The 20,275-nt window shown below is 42.0% G+C and overlaps 1 protein-coding gene across 3 annotated transcripts in view; it reads right to left on the reverse strand.

Moving 5' to 3' along the window:
• Positions 1-1,308, reverse strand: part of SYT1 (synaptotagmin 1) — a 575,639-nt gene extending 574,331 nt beyond the window's left edge. The window contains exons 1-2 of one of the 3 annotated variants that reach the window (XM_025200918.1): positions 1,252-1,308; positions 568-651 (exon numbers count right to left, since the gene is read on the reverse strand). The gene's annotated coding sequence lies outside the window, so the exon portion shown is untranslated. Of the gene's footprint in view, positions 1-563; positions 711-1,251 lie in introns of those variants that run through there. The other 2 variants (XM_014518734.2, XM_025200919.1) reach the window with 2 other exon arrangements.
• Between the last annotated feature and the right edge of the window lie 18,967 nt (positions 1,309-20,275).

Raw genomic sequence — 20,275 nt, forward strand, 5'->3', positions numbered from 1 at the left:
AGAGCGGTTTCAAATCAAAACAAAATTCCAAATGAAACTCTGTTCCATTGAAACATCAAAACGCAAGTCAAAACAGAATGGTGCCATTTCTCACGGCCCTAGTTCTCTGCCCTTTTTCTCCTCTTCTGGCTCCAGACATTTCAATCTCCTGGTCTTGGAGGAGTCCTTTACAGAACTTTACAACCTGACCTTAAGTCAAATCAGAAACGGATTCTTACATTCAGGGACAGGCCAAAATCCCTAACAGAACAAGTCTTTTAAATGTTTTAGCCATAGCTCACAATTTATCCTTCCTTTCTATCCCCCTCCCCCGCCCCAAAACTCCTAAGTCTACCAAGTTTTCAAGAATCTTTGAGCTATTCCCAAAACATCTCAAGTTACTCCTAGGTTAGGGCTTCATAAGTATGTTTGTTCCTTCCCTTGGACTTTTCTACTTACCCTTGCATTCAGGGCTTCAAACACTAGTACTCTCATAGATCCACAATGTGTTACAAGTTCAGAAGCAATCTGCCTGTGTGAATGGATAGAAAACCCAAGCCTAATAATGGGAAAAGGGCTCTTACTCACTTGACCTCATCTTCTCCCTTGGCCCTTCTTGACTTTATTAGGCATTCTCCCTTGCAGGAGAACCTCCTAGCTCTTGCCCATTTGCTGCAAAAGAAAAGCAGAGGTACATTGCTTAGAGGCATCCTAGACACAAAAGAAGAGGTAGCATCCAAACCAGAGTGAGTGCAGAGAGGAACAAAGCTCCAAACATGTGAAAAGGGCAAGCACTCCCTCCAGGTGTGTTTTCTAACTGAAATTCAAGCTTGCTGATTCTTTTCAGTCATGAAACCCCACCCTTCTGTTTCCAATTATTGTTAGCAGCTGAGGCTTTTAGGCATAATAGTTAACAGAGATACAGGCCAGAGATGGGCACTCTCTCTCAGGGGAAAGAAGAGAAATTCATTGCATTATTTCTCTTTCTTATGACATTAAAATGAGCTGGGGAAACAGCAAAACTCCTGAACACACTAAGGGGAAAACAGGGGAAAAAAAGAAAAAGTAAGTGGGGGAGACAGATGGCTGGGAGTGTAAATCTGCCTCATACAAGTAAGCTGGGAAGTGACAGCCAGATGGCAGAAAAGCTACTAGCCATCTCCTCCTCCACAATTTCTTCCTGGTAGCCACTAGCTCAATCCCCCTCCCCTCTTATGTTAACGATAAGAAAGCAGCATGGCATTAAGACACACACTAGCTGCTAGAACCCACATGGGAATTGCATGCTGCCCTCTGCTTTCCCTTTTTTCTTTGGGTTAAAAATATTACTCCTTTTCACTATGTGCTACATCAAAATATAGAATGAATCCAAAATGGAGAACAGGCTATGTATACATGGAGTGACTTTGTCCTATAGGGCAGGTTACAATTAGGGTGGCCATCATAGAGGACATTCCAGTTTTCTGCTACTCTGTCCTCTATTGATATGAAACCCAATGCCTTTATGTCATTTTCTCTTCAAGAGAAAAATAGAGGACATAAAGGCATCGGGTTTCATATGAATAGAGTACAGAGTGCAATGGGACTGTCCTGTATGATGGCTGCCCTAGTTACAATAAACAGTAGAGAGGGGGCAGGTTTAATCAGAGTTAGCATGCAGGTGTTGCTCCAACAGCAAACTGTGGTTCTGCCCTGCAGAAAGCAGAAGATGGAGAGATCCTGCCTACTTTCTACAGACTATTTTCAGTTTTATTTTTCATTTTATATTATACAAAGTTCCTGTTTATATAACTTTTTAAAATATCTAGTTTATTTATTATCACTAGCAACAGTCTGTCACCACCTTTTAAAATAAAATTTAGATAGGCACCACCATAAGCAGGCAAATTTAGTAAGGCACTTAAAGCACTTTCTGAAGGTCTGTTGACTTCACTAGCAATAATGGGTACCGAATATTCTAGAAAAGAGCAACTTTGCTTAGGAGTTCTCCAATTATGGTTGCAGATGTGCTCTTATTATGCAAAAGCTAGCAATGATAACATAGAGAAGGTGCTCTTGTTGGTCCCATTCCCCTCCCCACCTTCATCCACCTAAATATTTTTGTCTTGGTAAAAAATCACTAAGACTTGTGTGCTATTAAAGCAGTGGAACTGCATTTATACTTTTTAAATAAGAAAGCAGATGAAAGGAGACAGAAGAATGATGCAACCCAAGAGCAAGGCAGTCAGGTGCTTTTAAAAAATTACATTTTTACATTAAAAAAAGCTGTGCACATCTCCACTTTAAAAGCAGGAACAAAATGAAACAGGATTCTTTGCCATTTGGTCCTGAAGCATACTGTACTCCCTTTCTCTCCATCTCTCTCTGTTCCTCTCCAATTCCCTCCTTTCCTTCCTACCCTGATTGGGTAGAAGAATAGGCAGCTGAAGCAACGATGGAAGGTAGATAAGCAATTTCAGGTCCCCAGGGAGTCAGTATTACTCTTCCAGAAATCAGCACAATGTGGCTGACTGGGCTCATTTTGCACAATGAGCTTCCAGGAAACTCAAATCTTATTTCTCCATTTGCTTATTTTAAGCTTCAGTTAATTACAAATGTTTAACAGTCTAATACTACCCTGTAGGAAGAACAGTGGAACAGTCTTCAGCTCAAGACCATTTCTAGGAGATATTCTTAAGAGATGAGAGTAGACTCTCAAGTGTTTGTGCATTCATATACTGGGGGGGGGGTAGGGAATAGTAAGGGGATGTTTCTTTTCACAGATGGAGGCTAGAAATCTTAGGATGACAAAAATCATTGTCTTTTCTTAAAATAAAATCTATTAAAAGAACATGTGACAGCACTATCCTACTATCTTAAGTCCTAGAGCCTTACAAATCTAAGGTTACACTCCCTATTATACTCCCAAATTTTAGTTAGCATTTTACACACCATAATCAAAGTTAATTTCTTTAAGCTATTTGGGGCTGCCTTTTTATTACAAGTTGTGAAATGTTGACTCCTGGGGTAGATTTAACTACACCAGGGGTCAACATCTGACAGCCCCTGTTCCCATGCAAAACTTCCACTCATAGAGTGAATGCAAAAGCAAACTTTATTAGACTTCTGCTAGCAAATAAAAAGAAACACAATATATAGCCAGATATAGCTAGATATTCATTTATGATGCAAGCAGAAATAAGCAGTTTTACAACTTACTCTCAAACATCTTAAAATCCTAAAAATTGCTAACAGGCAGGCAGCTTGTTTGGGAGATCTTACCCAAATTGTGAGACTAAGTTGAATGCCTGTTGGATCGTCATTATGTCTGCAGATATGTCTCGAGAAAGGATACAAGAGGAGTGCATCTCAGAGCATTGAGCCCCTTTTTATCTCCCACCTCAAACAAAGATTTGAATTATTGTTGATAGAAATTTTGATAAGTATGATCAGAAAGGAGAGTTTCTTTTTTCATCCTGCTGCTCAAGCTAAAACATCCTGACCTGAACCCTGAATCAAGTTTTGATGTCCTAAGACTAGCTAGTCTTTTCAAAAGGTTTCTGTCATCTATGACTTAGTTCCTTTTACACCGCTTCCCCCTAGCCTCACTTATGCTAACTTGGCCTAACTTAATACAGTCAAAGGCCTACTACTAGAATGAAAGGTAAAAGGAGTCTAGCTTAATAAAAAAGTCTATAGCGTCTATGACAAGCATGAACTGGAACTTCTCAGCGCTACTGCAATGAAGACATAACTATGTGGAAATTATTTATAAGCCTTATTGAGCTGCATTGAAACAATTTTCTTTAAGTGGCTTTTGAATAAGCTATTAAAGAACCTCAAAACCGCCTTATAAATTGGGTGGCATTCATCATTGGCTCTAATATTTACTTATTCTGGGGGAGTTCCCTTTTTTGTATTTTTTTGGAGGGGAGTGGGTGGGAGTGGGTGTTTTTTGTTTTTTGCTTTGTTTTGCTTTCTTCTGAATTCCTTAACTCAGAGATTCATGAACTGGTTATTGAATTTCAACCTGCAGTTCATGAATCACTCAGATACTGACCTAAATAATAACAAGACTATTTCCATAGAAATTGGTTCATTATTTTGCTAACCTTTAATATTTTCAGATGTCAGTGACAGAACAAAACACCTTTATTTTGGGGTAGAATGCGTTTTGTGGATGCAACCCCTCAGCATTTAAAATTGCTAGAAGAGGCACTTATGTTATTTGGCTTTAAGAAATCTCACTTTATCTTAAGAAACCTTCAAAGTTTAATTAATTAAAGCAGTTGACTTTCTATTTCTCTAATCCACAAAAAGCACTGCTTGTCTGAAGGTTGTTAGTCAACACTTTTAATATGAATGTTGTTGTTATAACTTAAAACTAAATTATATTGTGAGTGTTATATGGAAATATCCTAGATTGTGACTGCAGGACTGCTAGTCTCCTTGGCGCTTTCATAAAAACAAGGACTATGGCCCCTGTCTTGACAGGTCATGAACACCTTTTATTAGACTTAAGAGATCATGGCTGAAGTAGTACTCAGCATCACAAATTTTGTAGTTGCTTGTGATGTATTGTTCCTGTATGCAAAAATTCTAATTTTTTTTCTAAACTAAAATGAGTTTCATATTGTAGAGTCCCTACTCTTGGTATATCACTTTAAGGAGCTTTCTAAACTCAGTCAAAATCTAGGTATTCCAAAATTGCAATATTTGTTTTTATTTTGAATCTGTAAGAAAAGAAAAATGTCAAAATATTTTGTGGAATGGGATATTCAAAAGAGTTCAATTTGAAAATGGACTAACCATTTTTTGGCTATTTATAATTCAAACATAATATTTTGATTGTCTTAAAACAAAATGCTTCATTTTTGTTTGTTGAAGTGACCCAAAATGACAGATGACATCAAGCTGGGGAGAGTAGTAGATATGCTGGAGGATAGGGCTAGGATTCAGAAAGACACAGACTAATTGGAGGATTGGACAGAAAGTAATCTCATGAGGTCCAATAAGGGGAAGTGCAATGTTTTACACAGAGGACGGTACAATCCTATGCATCAACACAGGCTGGGGACCAATTGGCTAAGCAGCAGCTCTGCAGAAAAAGACCTGGGGGTTATAGTGGACAGTAAGCTAAATATGAGCTGAGTGTGCCCTTGTTGTAAAGAAAGCTAATGGCATAGTGGATTGCATTAGTGGGAGTGTTGCCAGCATCTCAAGGAAAGTGATTCTTCCCCTCTGTTCAGGACTGGTGAGGTCACATCTGGAGTATTGTGTTCAGTCTAGGTCCCCCGCTACATAAAGGATGTGAACAAATTAGAGCAAGTCCAGCAGAGGGCAATAAAAATGATTAGGAGGCTGGGGCACATCACTTCTGAGGAGAGGCTGAGGCAACTAGGCTTATTTAGTTTAGAAAAGAGAAGGCTGAAGCAGGATTTAATAGCAGCCTTTAACTACCTGAAGGGTGGTTTCAAAGAGGATGGAGCTAGACTGTTCTCAGTGGTGGCAGATGACAGAACAAGGAGCAATGGTCTCAAGTTGCAGCAAGGAAAGTTTAGGTTAAATATTAGGAAGAATTTTCTCACTAAAAGGGTTGTAAAGCACTGAAAAAGGTTATTTAGAGAGGTTGTGGAATCTCCATCCTTGGAGATTTTTAAGACCTGGCTAGACAAAGCCTTGGCTGGGATGATCTAGTTGGGGATGGTCCTGCCTTGAGGTCCCCTCCAACCCTAATTTTCTATGATTCTATGACAATGTTTTCTTTTGAGTCAGTTCAGTTAAAAATAAATATATATCCGCACAGTGGCACATTTCTTCATGGGTGCTGCAACTGGAGCTCTGGCAGTCCCATTCTGTCCAATGGGTTGGGCTTCTGGGCTAGACTACATCTCTCTTGAGCCACTCACATTCATGAGGTGACAAGTTCCACTGCAGTCAGAAAGGGGACTACCTTGCATCATGAGAAATATCATTTGATCATGGAGCATGGCCTACAGGTAAGAACGAAGGCATCAGGGCACAGAGTACGTATGGACATGCAGCTTAATGTTGAAATGAATTGAAACAATGTTTGGAGTTAGTTCAACAAAGGGGAAACTTCCAATTTAGATCAAACTAAATCAAAATAAAATATTTGGTATCAATCGGTCCTGACATAAAATAGAAACATTGTGACAAAACTGAAATTTACTGGAGGGAAATTTAGAATTTATAGGGGACACTATAATGCCATTGCTGATTATGACAACTAACACCCCAAACTAATTTGGTTAGATTAAACGATTCAAGACAGACAAGGTTGGCTACTACAGCAGTAACCTGGGGCTTTTCCTGAAGTCCCTGCAGGACTTCAAGTTACTTTGCGAGATCTCAGCTTCCATCAAAAATAAAAAAACATCAACATTTCTATCCCTCACGATTGTGCAAAAAAATTTAAAAAGTCTTCAAAATGGAAACTCTAAATACTTCAAAAGCAAAAGACAAAATAGAAACACCCACAAATTTATACTTTTTACAAATTTCACGGGTTTTGACCTAGCCTCATAAATCTGGGGGTGACATGTTTTTGAATGTTCTGGAGTGAAAATATTAACAAAAAATGTAGATTGGACATGTGCATATCATAAGTTTCTTATTGCCCACATGCAAGTGACTGATTTGAGAGGGGCTGACAGAATAGAAATTGAAATAAAGTATTGTGTTGGTGAAGTGAAGCTGCTTGTTGGCTGCCCTATGAGAGGCAGCCACTGCTGTTTGAGGGCTCTGGCAGCATTACATTTTCTGTTGGGCTTTTGACATTGTGGTTTCATCTCATTTATTTAGAAACCTGTAAAGCAATAAAATAGGCAATTTAAACAAAATTATTATTGATGGCTACATTTCAAAATGTCTGGATGCTAATCATAAGCTTATATTTTGGTGGTTATATGAATGAGCTCTCAAACACATTTCACTTAGGCCACCGACAGCCATCAAGGATATTTCAGAATGTGGAGTAAGCCTGACTTGAACAAAGCCACTCTCATCAGAACTGCTACATTCTTCAAGCAGGAGTACTGAAGGGATATGTGCATCATTGCAGCTTTGAGAATTACCACTTATGCACCATATTCAATCCAATCACATTCCTACCATTTACCAGCTGGTAAATATTAACAAAGTAATAGTAAATATAGATTTTTTTTTTTAATGGAAACTATTTGTGGCTTAGAGATAGATCTGTTTATGTGTGGTGGTAATGCACTATGGGGACTGTCTATGAAGACAGACACAGAAGGTACATCTATGCATAAGCTAGCCCTGCTTTTTGTACTATAGCATTTTTTAATGAAAATACTGGGGGTTTTTGGATGGAATCTGCCTGTATTCTAATCACTAAGCTAGCAAATTGTAAAGTCCCAGCATGGAAGACAAAATCAATCTTTCTTTGCTGGCTTGTATCATTATCTTGCTATTGACTGTCTTTGCACTGAATGTCCGGTCTCATTTCTCTTTCTTTTCAGTTTCAAATTCACATAAATGGATGCTCTGCATAGAACAGTTTTGCAGCCTTATCAGTTTTAAGAAAACAGTTTGTTTCCAAATGTGACATTTTATGACCTAGTGTACTTTGTTGTTAAAAGCAATACAGCTACTGTAGTTTTCTAAGAACGAATGTACTTTAGCTAGATACTGACTTTGTAGAGAAGAACTTGTGTTGTGCACCTTTAAAAACATACAACAAATACATTTTAAAAAAATGTATTTTTTTCAAGTGCTGGTCAAACTTTGAGGGGAATTTTCCCCCCCATTTGTCAAGAAAAAAAAAGGGCAAAGTACATGTATAACAATGGAAATTAAAAGACAGCTGGTAAAAAGTAACTTTAATTTTCTTTGGCAATCTAAAATTCTAATATAATAAAGGGCTGGCTGTCTGTGTATCTGTAACACTTTTGGCCAACTGTGCATAAACTGCTGACAGGACAGGTGACAACTGGCTGTGTGGGCTTGGGCTGTGCGGGTCCAAGTTTGAGCTACTGCCGGAGAAGTTTATGGTGGAGGTGAACACGCCCCACTGCCCAAGTAGCAGGGCTTCCCCATGCCTCCCTGCCTGAGGGCAAAGGGGGGTTCATGGTGGTAATGCCCCCCTGCCACCCGTCCCCAGTGCCCCTCAGAACAGCTGGCAGGGAGGGGGAGGTGGCGGGCAGGGGGAGGCAAAGGGAGGGTTAGGCGGTGGCTGTTGTTGGGGCCAGGTTGTAGGGAGGGAAGGAGGGGAGCAGGAAGGGGGGATCTGACAACAGCGAGCAGGGAGAGGGAGGTAGTGGGAGGGAGGAAGGCTGCGTGGGCCTGGGCAGGCGTGGGGCAGGGGGAGGCAAAGTGGGGGATCATTGTGGTGGCTGTTGTCGGGGCAGGGCAGTAGGGAAGGAAGGAAGGGAGGGAAGTGGGGAGGGGAGGAGAGGGGGCATCATAGTGGTGGTGCTCCCCTCACCACCCAGCCTTGGCAACAGCCGGCGGGGAGGGGAGGGGAGGCAGGGGGAAGCCCCACTGTGAGGCGGAGGTGGGCAGGAGCCCCTACACCAGAGGCCGGAGGAGGCGGCAACGGTGGCAGAGGGAATCTTTACATGGCCGGCCCCAAAGGGTGAGCAGCGGGTGAAGAGGGGTCACGTAAACACTTCCTGAAATCTGTCGTTCTTGATGAGCAATTAGTTAGTGCCATTATATGTTCTTAAAAAGTGATTGTTCATTTCCTCTTTATAGATCCATCTGTCATACAAAACTGTCTATGCCACGACACTTCAAATTGTAAAAAATATTTTATTACATCCTCATACAAGGCATCCCATGACTAAGCAAGAACAGACCTGCCAAATTTCTTGCCCGTCTCTGCACTCTTTTGCATCTGCAGAGAATTCTTCTGTCCTCTTCCTTGGAGGAAGCAACAGTAATTGTCTGCATCTTTGGACAGCAAGGAAACGTTGTTCTTACAAGAGTCATTAATGCTGATTAATCCCCTCTAGGCCACTATAACATCCCCTTCCTCACATTATCATAGAATAGTATGATCAGTTATTCAACATGGCAATCAGTCAGAGTTGATAAGCATAGCCAAGCATTGTCAAGAGAATTAATTTTGCTGTTGAAATGAGCTCTATGTCTGGGGAATGAGAGGGACAAGAGACAACAGTGGAGGAAACAAAAGGAAAATGTTGTGGAGATGTGGTAGAGGAGATGGAAATAGGAAAATGAAAAACATGAAGAAAAGAGAAGTGAGCAACTATAGATAAGAAAGGTGACAGAGAAGAAAGGGAAAAGTAGGCTATATGCAGTGGGTGGTGGGGAAGTAGGCAAAGAAGCTAGAGAAAACACAGTAGAGAGATACCAAAAAACAAACCAAAGAAGCAAACAAAACAAAAACAAGGAAGAGATGGGAGTGTCAGAGAGAAGGGAAGGGAAGCAAAAAGACGGGAAAGTAATAAGCTCCCAGCCCACCTTTTCCTGGCTCTCCCACCCACCCAATTTCAACCTTTTTTCAGGCAGGGAGAAGAGAAAGCAGCTCCTTAAAACCCTTTGAAGTCACCTGCTCAAGGGACAAGCTGTGGAAGCAACAAAGGAAAGTAGCAGTAGGGTTTTGACAAGGGACAGCAGATGTGGCTTTGTTGGTCATAGGTATCATAAGCATAGAAGAGGTGGCATTTGTACGACAGTGGGCATGTCTACATGTGCAATGAAGGTGCATAAATAAACTCTGGCAGCAGTTTGCTCTGGAGTTTATTGTTCCTAGGCAATGTGTCTTCATGTGCATCTGGGAGCATAGCACATTGAGCTAGGTGAGAGCAGCCCTGGCTGGCAGGGGTCTTGGGGGGTCAGCCTGCCAGCCTGGAGCTGCTCCTCTCAGCTCAACATACTGAGGAGGGGCTGGGTGGGGAACAGAGGTGATTTAGTGTGGGGCTAGCTGGCAGGCAGCCCCCACACTGAAGCACCCTTGTGTCCCAGTCAACTGAGGCAGTGTCTACATGTGCACTGCAGTAGTTTTTTTTTTACTCTGAAGCAGGCTAGTAGTGCTTGTATTTACAAGTACTAGTCTTCTGTGGAGTAAATTAGTTTAATCCAGACTAATAGGGATGCATATGTAGTTGTGCAATGCATACTATGCAGCTAATTAGTCTATTAAACAGTAAACATCTTGTGTAGACATGCCCAGTGAGTATAGAGAGGTGCAAAGCCCCAAGAAAGTGAAAAGGGCAGAATTACTGATTAGGGTTTTGAAAATTCAGACCAGGCAGATACTTCATGAAGTGGGAAAAAATGGTCAAGGGTCAGGGACATGGGTCAGAGGAGGCCATGGGTCAGGGGAGGCAAGGGCAAGCACAGAAAAGTGGTTTAGGTCTTGATGACCTCATCTTAAAATTGTTGCTCAGCTGGTTTTCTTGTACATTTTTAATAATTTCCTTTGTAATAATACCCTGTCATTAGTGAAGCTCCATGGCTGTCCACAGTGCTTTTTCTCTGCAATTGCTCATTTCCCTCATTCTATTGTCTTCCTGTTCTGACTCCAGGGCTGGCCACCAACCAGTGTACACAAAACTGTCTGGCTTAAACTGCATTCCTCACTTGTATCAGTATGGCAACTAAAAAGGCCAGTCTTGAAATCATACTATTGTGACCTTCTGCACTGGGCTGTCTTCCCAGTCTAACATGATTACAAAAGAAAGGACTATCTATTCTTGTTAGTGCTGTCAATTGGAAACAAAGCACTAATTGCTCAAATGGCTACAGTCTACATTAATGTCCAAATTAAACACTGTCTATGTTTTCGTGTGCAGTTTTGTTCTTGATCTCTGAAGCTTAAATGCATAGTAAAAGAAAATAAAAAGGTATTCTAAATTTTAAAAATGTTCCTGTAAAGGGTGCTTAGAAAATCTTTACATTGCATAAGAACCTATAATCCATGCTTTTCTAAACAATTATGATGTTTAGTCATCCAACAGTAACTCACAAGTGACAAGAAGATGACAAAATTAATGGAGAAGGTTTTATTAAAATTATTACTCTATTGACTAAATTGGTGACAACATGTAATTTTCTTCTTTGTAGCCCTCACTATAATTTGCTTCATTTATTTTGCACAAGAAGCAAGTTATATTTTTCCATGCTCACTGTAGCAGTTTCAAAGGAGAGAGCCAGTCACCAGGTGTTAATCATTTTATAATGCCAACTAAAAGGTACATCGTTAACATGAAGGAGAAGCTAAAAGGTTAAACTGCCATTATGATTTTTTTCCATGTGACCAGCTGAGTGATCCTGCTTAGATTATACATAGCAAGGGAAATACCTTTTTACAGTTGCTTTTCTGTTATACAGGGTTTCCCATAAGGTATTTCCATTAATATGGTGCATGATATATATAAGCTCTTTGGGGAGGGAGGGAACTTCACATTCAATAAAAATGCACATGTTCAAAATGCCCAGGGGCCTTTTGAAGGTGCAGGTGAACTTCAAACAATACCCTATCATCAGCTGAACCCTGCAGCAACTCTGTTTCTGGAACAGTACAATCAGAATGGCAGAATCATTGACAGCTATCCATAATAAGATATTTAAAATACCTGACATAATTCTTCAGATAAATTCTGCAGCTCAAGGAACATATACGCTGTAGATCAGGGCGGGCAATTATTTGGGCTGGAGGGCTATTGAAAAAGCTTTGGTGAGTTGTTGAGGGCTGGGCGGTGGGGAGGGGCAGGAGATACCAACTTATCTGATCCACTGGCTGCTACTGGGAGCCTGAGAAGGGAAGGCTGCACCCTGCGCTGCTTTGATTTCCTGCAGCCAGGGCTGGGCTTCGCAGCTCACAGAGTCCTCTATGTGCCCCCACCCCTGCATCCCTTGTCCCCTACCTGGCTTCCTGGTGGTACTGTATTTCCTACGCAGCTGCTGGCAGTCAGGCCCACATGGGATGGGGTGCAATGCAGGGTGCGGAGTAACCATCCCTCCCTACCATCCACCATGATCAGCTGCTTCTGCACCGCACCACACCACACCACACCATACCAGGAGAGTTGGGGGTGGCTGACTTGGGCCACACCCTCCCCGCCCCCCCCCGCAGCCAGCATGGACTAGCATGCTGAGTAGACACCCCAACTTGGCCTAGCTGCTGGCGACCATGATGCCAGGACTGTACTGCTGCAGTGCCAACAGGAAGCTAGGTGGGAGGGAGATGTAGGCTGGGGGGCGAATGGTGCAGAAGAGTCTTGTCACAACCCAAAGTTGTGGTTTTTTTGTTTGAGTGTGCTTCGGCATCGCTAAATCATGTTCCCGCCAAAATTGCAGCTCTTTTGCACGGTGGAGTGTTCTGTTGCAACGGAGGACCCGCGTGCAGGAGCTTTTCCCGCCAGTTCTGTAGCTTTCTTTGCATAGTGCATTTCTTTTGCATTATAGTGATGCACGATGCAAAGGAGTTCCTGGCATTTGTATTTAGATTTGTGCCACATTATTGGCCGGTTCTAAATGTAGGCATACGTGGCGGCTAGCTATTGGCTTGCTAGCTGTACAAAAGGCTTGGATAGTTTCCGCCCAAGTCGGAGAGAGAGAAAGCACGTGGAGTTCGGGAAAGGAGCGTGAAGATCTCTAAGCGCTGCTGATCCATACGAACCCAGCTTTTTCCTTAAGAGGGCAACAGAGGTTTAATTTGTCGAACCCACGGACGGAGTCTTAACAGCTCCGGGGGACCTGGGAACCGAGTAACACTCACGGAGATACAGCTGCTCCGTGGGAACGAATTCTTGAACCCGCGGAGCCTGATTCACTCCGGGGTCAAGGAACCGACTTTATTAGAGTCCTCCACCGAGAACTCAAGCGGAGCTGTGCCTGGAAAGCTGACCAGCCTACACTGCGACCACCTTGGGTGTAAGTAAATAATCTTTTCAATCAACCATTACGCCTCCGTGACTGATTCTAGCTCGAGCATACGATACCTCACCGCGGTTTTCTCCAGCTCCGTGTGCCCGGGCTGCCGGCCACAGCCTGTGCGCACAAAGACGGGCCCCCGGCTCACCCTGGCTCGCACATGATGACCCAGATGGGATCGGGAGAAAGCTCGCACATGGAGATCCAGGCGGGATCGGGAGAGGGCCCGCACAAGTCTGTGCATTGCATGGCCCATCCTCATCCTGGCTGCAGCGGAGTAGAGCAGCATGATACACAGCCCTCTCTCCTCAGGCTCCTGAAGGTGGCTGGTGGGCTGGATAGGATCACTTGGAGGGCTGGATATGGCCTGTGGGCCATAGATGGAACCTTGCTGTAGATGGAAAAATCCTGTTGCTTTATCTAGTTTATCTGCTAGCAATGGAATTCATCTCTTGTCTTTTCCTCACATAGCTTTATCATGTTTCATGTGCTCCAGTAAAAGGGTGTTGGCTCTGGCTAAACACATAAACATTGGTTTAATTTATCTGCTTGGTGCTTACAAAATTATTGCTGCAAATAAAAAATATAAATCAAGTTTAACTAGATTGAAAAGTATCTACACACACAGTCACATCAGTCCAATTAAATTTATATGAAAAGCTATGCCTTTACTGACTTCAAGGAGCTCATATGTAGACGAGGCCTTAGCAAATGAATGTGAATAAGAATTAACTGTCTGTTTCACTTATGAACTCCACGATTAGTATTCTGGTTAGGGTAGGCAAAAAATGAAATGAACATGCCAGCTTCACTCTAGTTCTATTTTCGTTCTTACTTCACACCCACTATCCCACCACAATTTAGCAAAAGACAGGGCTTAGCTAGATTTGCTCAAAAGAAGCCCAAAGCTAATTGTAATTGCAGTTGGAGTTTTGCCATTCAGAATGGAGGGGCACTGTCATAACTTCTTAGGGCAGCAGACACACTGTAACTCCCACTTATGTTATGCCTCACTTAAGGTGCTGTTATTAATCATTTACTTTCATGGACATTGAATTCAGTCACAATTTTTTTTTTAATTTCCATTTAAAATGTACTGGGAATCTCTTTTCATTTAACAAGTGAGACAGTTTAGAATTACATGAAATTGATACCAAAAAGCAGCAAGATGCCTTGGCAGGCATTAGGTCATTTGGAATTATTGAAATTATTCTTGAAAACATTTAAAAGTCTTTGAGATGCTTTGCTCAGCATCATGCTCAGAGACAAGGGTTGCAGCCAGCACCAGCTGGCTCAAAGGGCTTTTCTCAGGAGAACCACGCCTAAGAGTAGAAATACAAACTACCTTATTAAAGGTTTTTGTTCTGCCACAGGTACACAGCTCCTAGCAATCCCTGTGGGTTAAAAAATATATTTCTATGGGTTAGATACTGAGCCCCAATCCTGTAATTAGTCTGACTACAAAAGACCCCTGCACCTGCATGAAGCTTAATTTAAATCAAAAGAGCTCTGTGCGATTGCAACATCCCACTTGCATGAAATCACAGCAGGAGTGCACCATGTGTTTTTCATGTTTGACAGAAGTGGGGCCTGTCCCATTAAACTGTCAACCTGCCCTTCATGTTTTATCCCATTGGTGACAAAGGAATTCCTTTACAAAAAACTCATACATATTCTTTTGCATTAGGGGCTGCCACACTCATTACTATTGCAACTAGCTGGTGTGTTATTAGATGAGGACTTTCTGTGGGTGTAACAAAGACAGTCCTATGAGATTTACAGGGTGCACTATGGGAATGAGAGGTCATGAAGACATGAGACCCCCTCAGAGGAAAACCTCACTAAATCTGTCACTGGTCCGGAGTGTTTGGCTGGAAAAAGGTGCCACCTTTGTAACATCATAACAATTTTTATGCTGACACAGAGAAAGCAAATAAATGTCCAGGTCTTTTGTTGCAGCCACAAATGTCTTTGTGGCTGCAACAAAAGGTAGTAATAATTCGTGCCACTTTTTTGTGGCAGACATCTATTTGCTTTATGGAGGGAGAACACAGGCAGCCTGGTTCTGCCCATACTCTTCAGCTGCTCCAGGCAGGTGTTCCCAGGGCTTGTGGGGCCTGGTTCTGCGCACACTGGCAATTCCTGTGCAGGATTAAGACCTTCAGGCTCTAAATGTGCCTTTCTGGCTTTCCCTGTTTAGAGATGCACCACTGAGATTTCTGGGGGTGCATCCCTGTAAGTGGGGAAACATGTCACCCATTGTCCTGCATGGTTAATGGGCAGAACGATGGGCAATGTGTTTTGCTCAGTGAAACAGATCAGCAGTGTTGGGACACATCCGGTGACATCAATTTTTACCGTTTATGTTTCAGTCCTAAATGGGACTCCAAACACTGCTTTCTAAAAAATAATCAGTTGTAACTGTAACTTCCTCCTGGCCTAATTTCACCCTCCCCTGAATTCAGACTGTGATGTTAATATTAGATACTGCCAGTCCCCCACAGTCCTTCCTTTTCCCCCTCATACCTACTGTCTCCATTGTGTGCTACAGAGATGGGGGCAACAGGAAGAAAAGTAACAGCCAATGAGTTTGTTGTTTTGCTTCATGAAATGCAGGGATAGGAATATAATAGGTGAGGCATAGTTCCATGAGCCCTTTACCAGCTGTCATTGATCTACAGCTGTTATAGTCTGCATGCACTCAGAGCCCAATCTCACTCTCATACCAATCTGAATGGTAAATCTCCTGCTCACTTCAATAAGCACAGGAGTAGGCCTTCAGTGAAGCCTCTCAGTCTGTATTGCATGTTTTTTCACTTCAGCATCAAGCAAGTCAAGCACACACTTCAATATATTGTTGTAAGGTCAGCATTCTCATTTATCTAAATCACATCTTAGCTTCTGGATACCAAATAACCAGTAAAAAAGCATTTTTGGAGCTAATCCTTCCATCTTTAACTATATTTCATTACGGATATCCATGCTTCATTAGTATACACAGAGCAATACAGAGGTGGTTGTCATGCTCTGTTTTGCTTTTCATTATTAAAATAAATTAATGATGTTTCTTAACATTTTTGAAAGATCTTTCCTTCCAGTAGTCTAAACCTATTAAGCTATCTTCATGGAAAAAAACCAATAAGGATATATCAGCAAGACTGACATATATTTCCAACTTCTACTGCAAAATCTGCAGTTAACAAGGTCAAAAAGATTTGGTGAATTATATGGCTAGAATTCTTAAGATGATTTGTAGTGAGGATTTATTATGAAGCCAAAATTGTATTGTCAGGAGGAAGCAGATATGTTGTGAAAATGAGAAAAATACAGTCTATCTGTTTTACATGCTGTCATGTATCAAATGGAGGGAATGATTCACAACAGTACAAATATACATTTTGAAATTATAGGAATTATTTCCTCTCATGTCAACCTTTGCAAATAGCTAAACTGTGAAAAATAACTAGATTTTTTTCCCCCTATGGTGGAAACCCTCCTTCCTCCCCCATTTAATTAAAACTTTGCAATCAATAAGTTGATAAACATAAAATTGTATTTTCTAGAAATGGAATAATGGACTAGACCAGGGTTGTGATATCTGCACACAGAGTCTTTTTAGGGGATTTCCTAGTTTTCTCCATGTACCATTGGAGCAAACTACTCTGTACCCCAAAGGATTCTCAACCAGGCCAGTGCAGTTGTTTACCTTTGGTGCCTACAGTGCACCTAAACTTACATAAAGCACCATGAGTTAGAGCCCCCATCCTGACCCAACAGAGGTTTGCCCATTGGGTGGGGGTGGAAATCAAGCCTGCCTGCACTGGCCCTGATTGCCCAACAGGTGGGAGCACTCCAGCAGCCTCCTTTCCCCAGCTCTGCCCACCCCGCCAGCTGTGGGGCTGTTGGTGGGAACTAAGGGATAGGGAGCAGCACAGAGTAGCCAGCTGGGCTTGCCAAGCCTGAGCTAAATAGAGCGGATGGAATGAAGCCCCCTTGCCTCATAGGCACCCCCAGCTACCCTGGCTGGGATGTTAGGAGGAGTCAGGCCAGGCCCATGAGCCTGGCCAGGCTTGTGAGGCAAGGGGGCTCCATTTCACTCCCCCTCCAGCTCAGGCCAGCCAAAGCAGCTAGCAGATACTGCTGCCACTCTCAAGAGACATGTGTGGAGCTGGGGATGGGATGTGGAACAGAGCCCCCTCAACTTGCAGGCCCAGCCCAGCTCCCCACAATACCCCCACCAGGGTAGCTGGAGTAGGGGGAGGCATGAGGCATGGGGGCTCCATTCTGCACATTCTCCTGAAGCTCAGGCTGTTAAAGCCCAGCTGGTAGCTCTGTCCTGCCTGCCCCCTCCCTCCCTACTGACAATCCCACCCCATGTGAAAAATTAACCCTTGAAGAAACACAAGTTCCTGAAGGTGTTCTAAAGCAGAGCACCTTAATCTAATATCTGTTTTGATGAGGGTTAACTTTTTGCACAATCATCATTTTAAAAGTGCACTGAAGTCATGCATGTGTGTTATGTTATGGTGGCAGAGCATGTTCAGGGGCCACAACATGTGAAAAAATGTCACTTCTGTCTGCACCTCAGAAAGCATTGGCACCACATCTCAAGGAACTCAAGAGATGGCTTTAGGAGGCACAGTCAAACAAGACACTTAGAACTATGGTCCTGTATTAGTGGCAGCTCCATTAAGGATTGGGAGCTTGGACTAACTGCAGGGTTGAATGGGAAATACATCCCGTACCTCTGATGAAAGAATACATTGAGGATTCTGCAAAAAGTAGCCCCTTTCTGTGGTTTTCCCATGAAATGGCATGATCAAGCTATGTGAACATAAGTGGAATTAATTCAGATACCTAAAAGATCAACATTGAATATGTCCACTCCCTACCCATATTTTTAAATAATCATAAAAAAGCTCGTTCAGCTTGTTCAGAAATATTGTTCAGAAAAAACAAAAGCAAATACTTCTAAGCACTAGCAAGCACTGAATAAGGAATGCAGGAGAACTGTTTACGCTGCAGACTTTAATGTTGGTCAGTTTACCAACCCAAGATTTTTTTTACTAGCAATCTACAAACTTTTACTAACAAACTCTTTTTTTACTGACACATGTTTTTACTGAGATGTTTTATATAATGTAAATGTAATTTTTCTGTTCTTCCCTGCTGCCAGTTAGAAGGGTTGAGTTCAAGTTTAGGGATTTAACAGCAACCATAGTGAAAGAATTTGGTTGTCAATTGAGAGTTTGCAGTAAACCCCCCCCACATTTCTTGGGTTGGAACCCTATTTCACTACAGCAGCTTTTATGCAGCATGCTTCTCTTCACTTCCCCAGGGGCCCCCTACTCAACCCCACATCTGGATGCCCCTGATTGCACCCTACACCATGCTGCACCCTCTATAGCTTTACCGCCCCAACCTCATTCTCCCTAATCTGGCATGGACCCCCAAGGAAGACCACCTGTGACCCAACAGTGTTATAGACAGCTGACACCTGTGCCCCAACTATGTGCAGGTGCTGTTGAATCTTGTCAACTACCTATAACACTGCTGGGTCACAGGTGGTCTTCCTTGGGGGTCCATGCCAGAATAAATAAGACCTTTCTTCAGAGTGCTACACTCACACCTGGACACCAAGTAGCACTGCTGTGCTCTATCTGTGCTTCAAAACTGCATCAAGCTGATTTTCCAGTATGGAGTTTTAATCAGTTTAGACTGCTTAGAGTTCTTATGGATGGCTCAAATATTTTACAGTTTTTATGGCCAGACATTTTTCAGCCTGTTTTTTTTTTTACTCACTGTCCACAAATTTACAGGCAATTGGTAACCCTGAACGTTGCATAGGGATTAACAAACTAGTTTTCAATGTCCTGGCTCTGGTACTGGAAACAGTTTAACCATGGCAGCAGAGAGGACCATATGGGCTAATTTATTCCACCTTTTCTGCTACTTGCCAATCTGCAGCATGGACTGACTCAAAGATATAATGTGAAGGGTATAAGAATGTGCTATTCCAGCATGTACAAAAGTTAGGAAGCATAATGAGAAATGTGCTTGGCTACACCATCAGTTCTTCAGTAACTTGAAGCATAAAAAGGAATCTCATGAAAAATGAACACTTGGCCATATCATTAAGGATGAGTATAAGAAAGTAAAGCATGAACATGCAGGGATGAAAAAAGAAATGCCAGTGTATAACCTGAAATACAGAAAGCAAGTGATATAAAAGATTGTATTCTATAAATGCATTAGGACAGAGAAGACGACGTGGGGAAAGTTTAGGTTCATTATTGACTGGGGAGGGAACGACAACAATGGCTAATACAGAGAACATGGGAGCTTTTAATGCATTTTTTACTTCAGTCCTTGGCCAAAGATCACCTATCAGATGACTAGTACAATTAGTGTCAAAGATGGGGGATTAGAAATTTCACCACAAGCAGAGAGAGAACCAGTTAGAAATTACTACATAAGCTTGATGTTTTCAAACCAGCCAAGAGATTAATCTCAGAATTTGCTTAAGATTCATCCCTGAGAGATTCATCCCAGAATTGGCTGAAGTAATTTCAGAGTCATTTGTTAACACTATTGAGCATTTATGGGGAAGTTGAAGAGAGAAAAAGAGAAACTATAGTGCTGACCTTAAAAAAAATGGGGGACCCCTAGGCTGACTGATCCGTAAGTCTTATGTTAATACTTGGAAATATATTGAAGCATATTATGCATCATTCTATTTTTAAACACCTATAGGATAACATGTTGATAAGTGACACGCAACATGGATTTGTCAAGAGCAAATCATACCTAACCAGTGTGATTTCATTCTACGATGAAGTGACTGGCATTGTGGATGGCAGGAAAGAAATGGATGTGATATACCTGAAATTTAGTAAGACTTTTGACAAAGTTTCTCTTGACATTTGCAAAGAAAGATATGGAAATACTGTCTAGATGAAATAACGATAAGATGCGTGTAAAATTTGCTGCATAATCACGCTCAAAGAGCAGTCATCAATGGCCCAAAATTAACCTGAGAGGAGGTTTGTCCTAGGTCAGTTACTGTTCAAAATTTCCATCAATGACCTGGAAGATCAAGTTGAATGTAAATTAATTTCTTTTGCAAATGATACCAGGCTGCTGAGTAGCAGACACATTAGAAGCCAGATTAGGATTCAAAATGGCCTTCATAAATTGGAAAAAAATAATCTGAATACACAGGATGAAACTCTTATAAGGACAAGTACAAAGTACTACATTTTTGAAGGAACAATGAAACTAAAAATTTCAAAATGGGGGGAGACTAGCTAGAATATAGTACAAAGAGTCATATAGTTATCTAAGTTAGTCTAAAGTCAAGTAGAAAAGCAAGGTAGATTTCCACCTTATAGATAACCAAAATGTGTGCCGGGGGGGGGGGGGGGGGGGG

Source organism: Alligator sinensis, unplaced genomic scaffold (assembly GCF_000455745.1).
Source record: "Alligator sinensis unplaced genomic scaffold, ASM45574v1 scaffold465_1, whole genome shotgun sequence".
In the NCBI taxonomy this organism is placed as follows: Eukaryota; Metazoa; Chordata; order Crocodylia; family Alligatoridae; genus Alligator; species Alligator sinensis.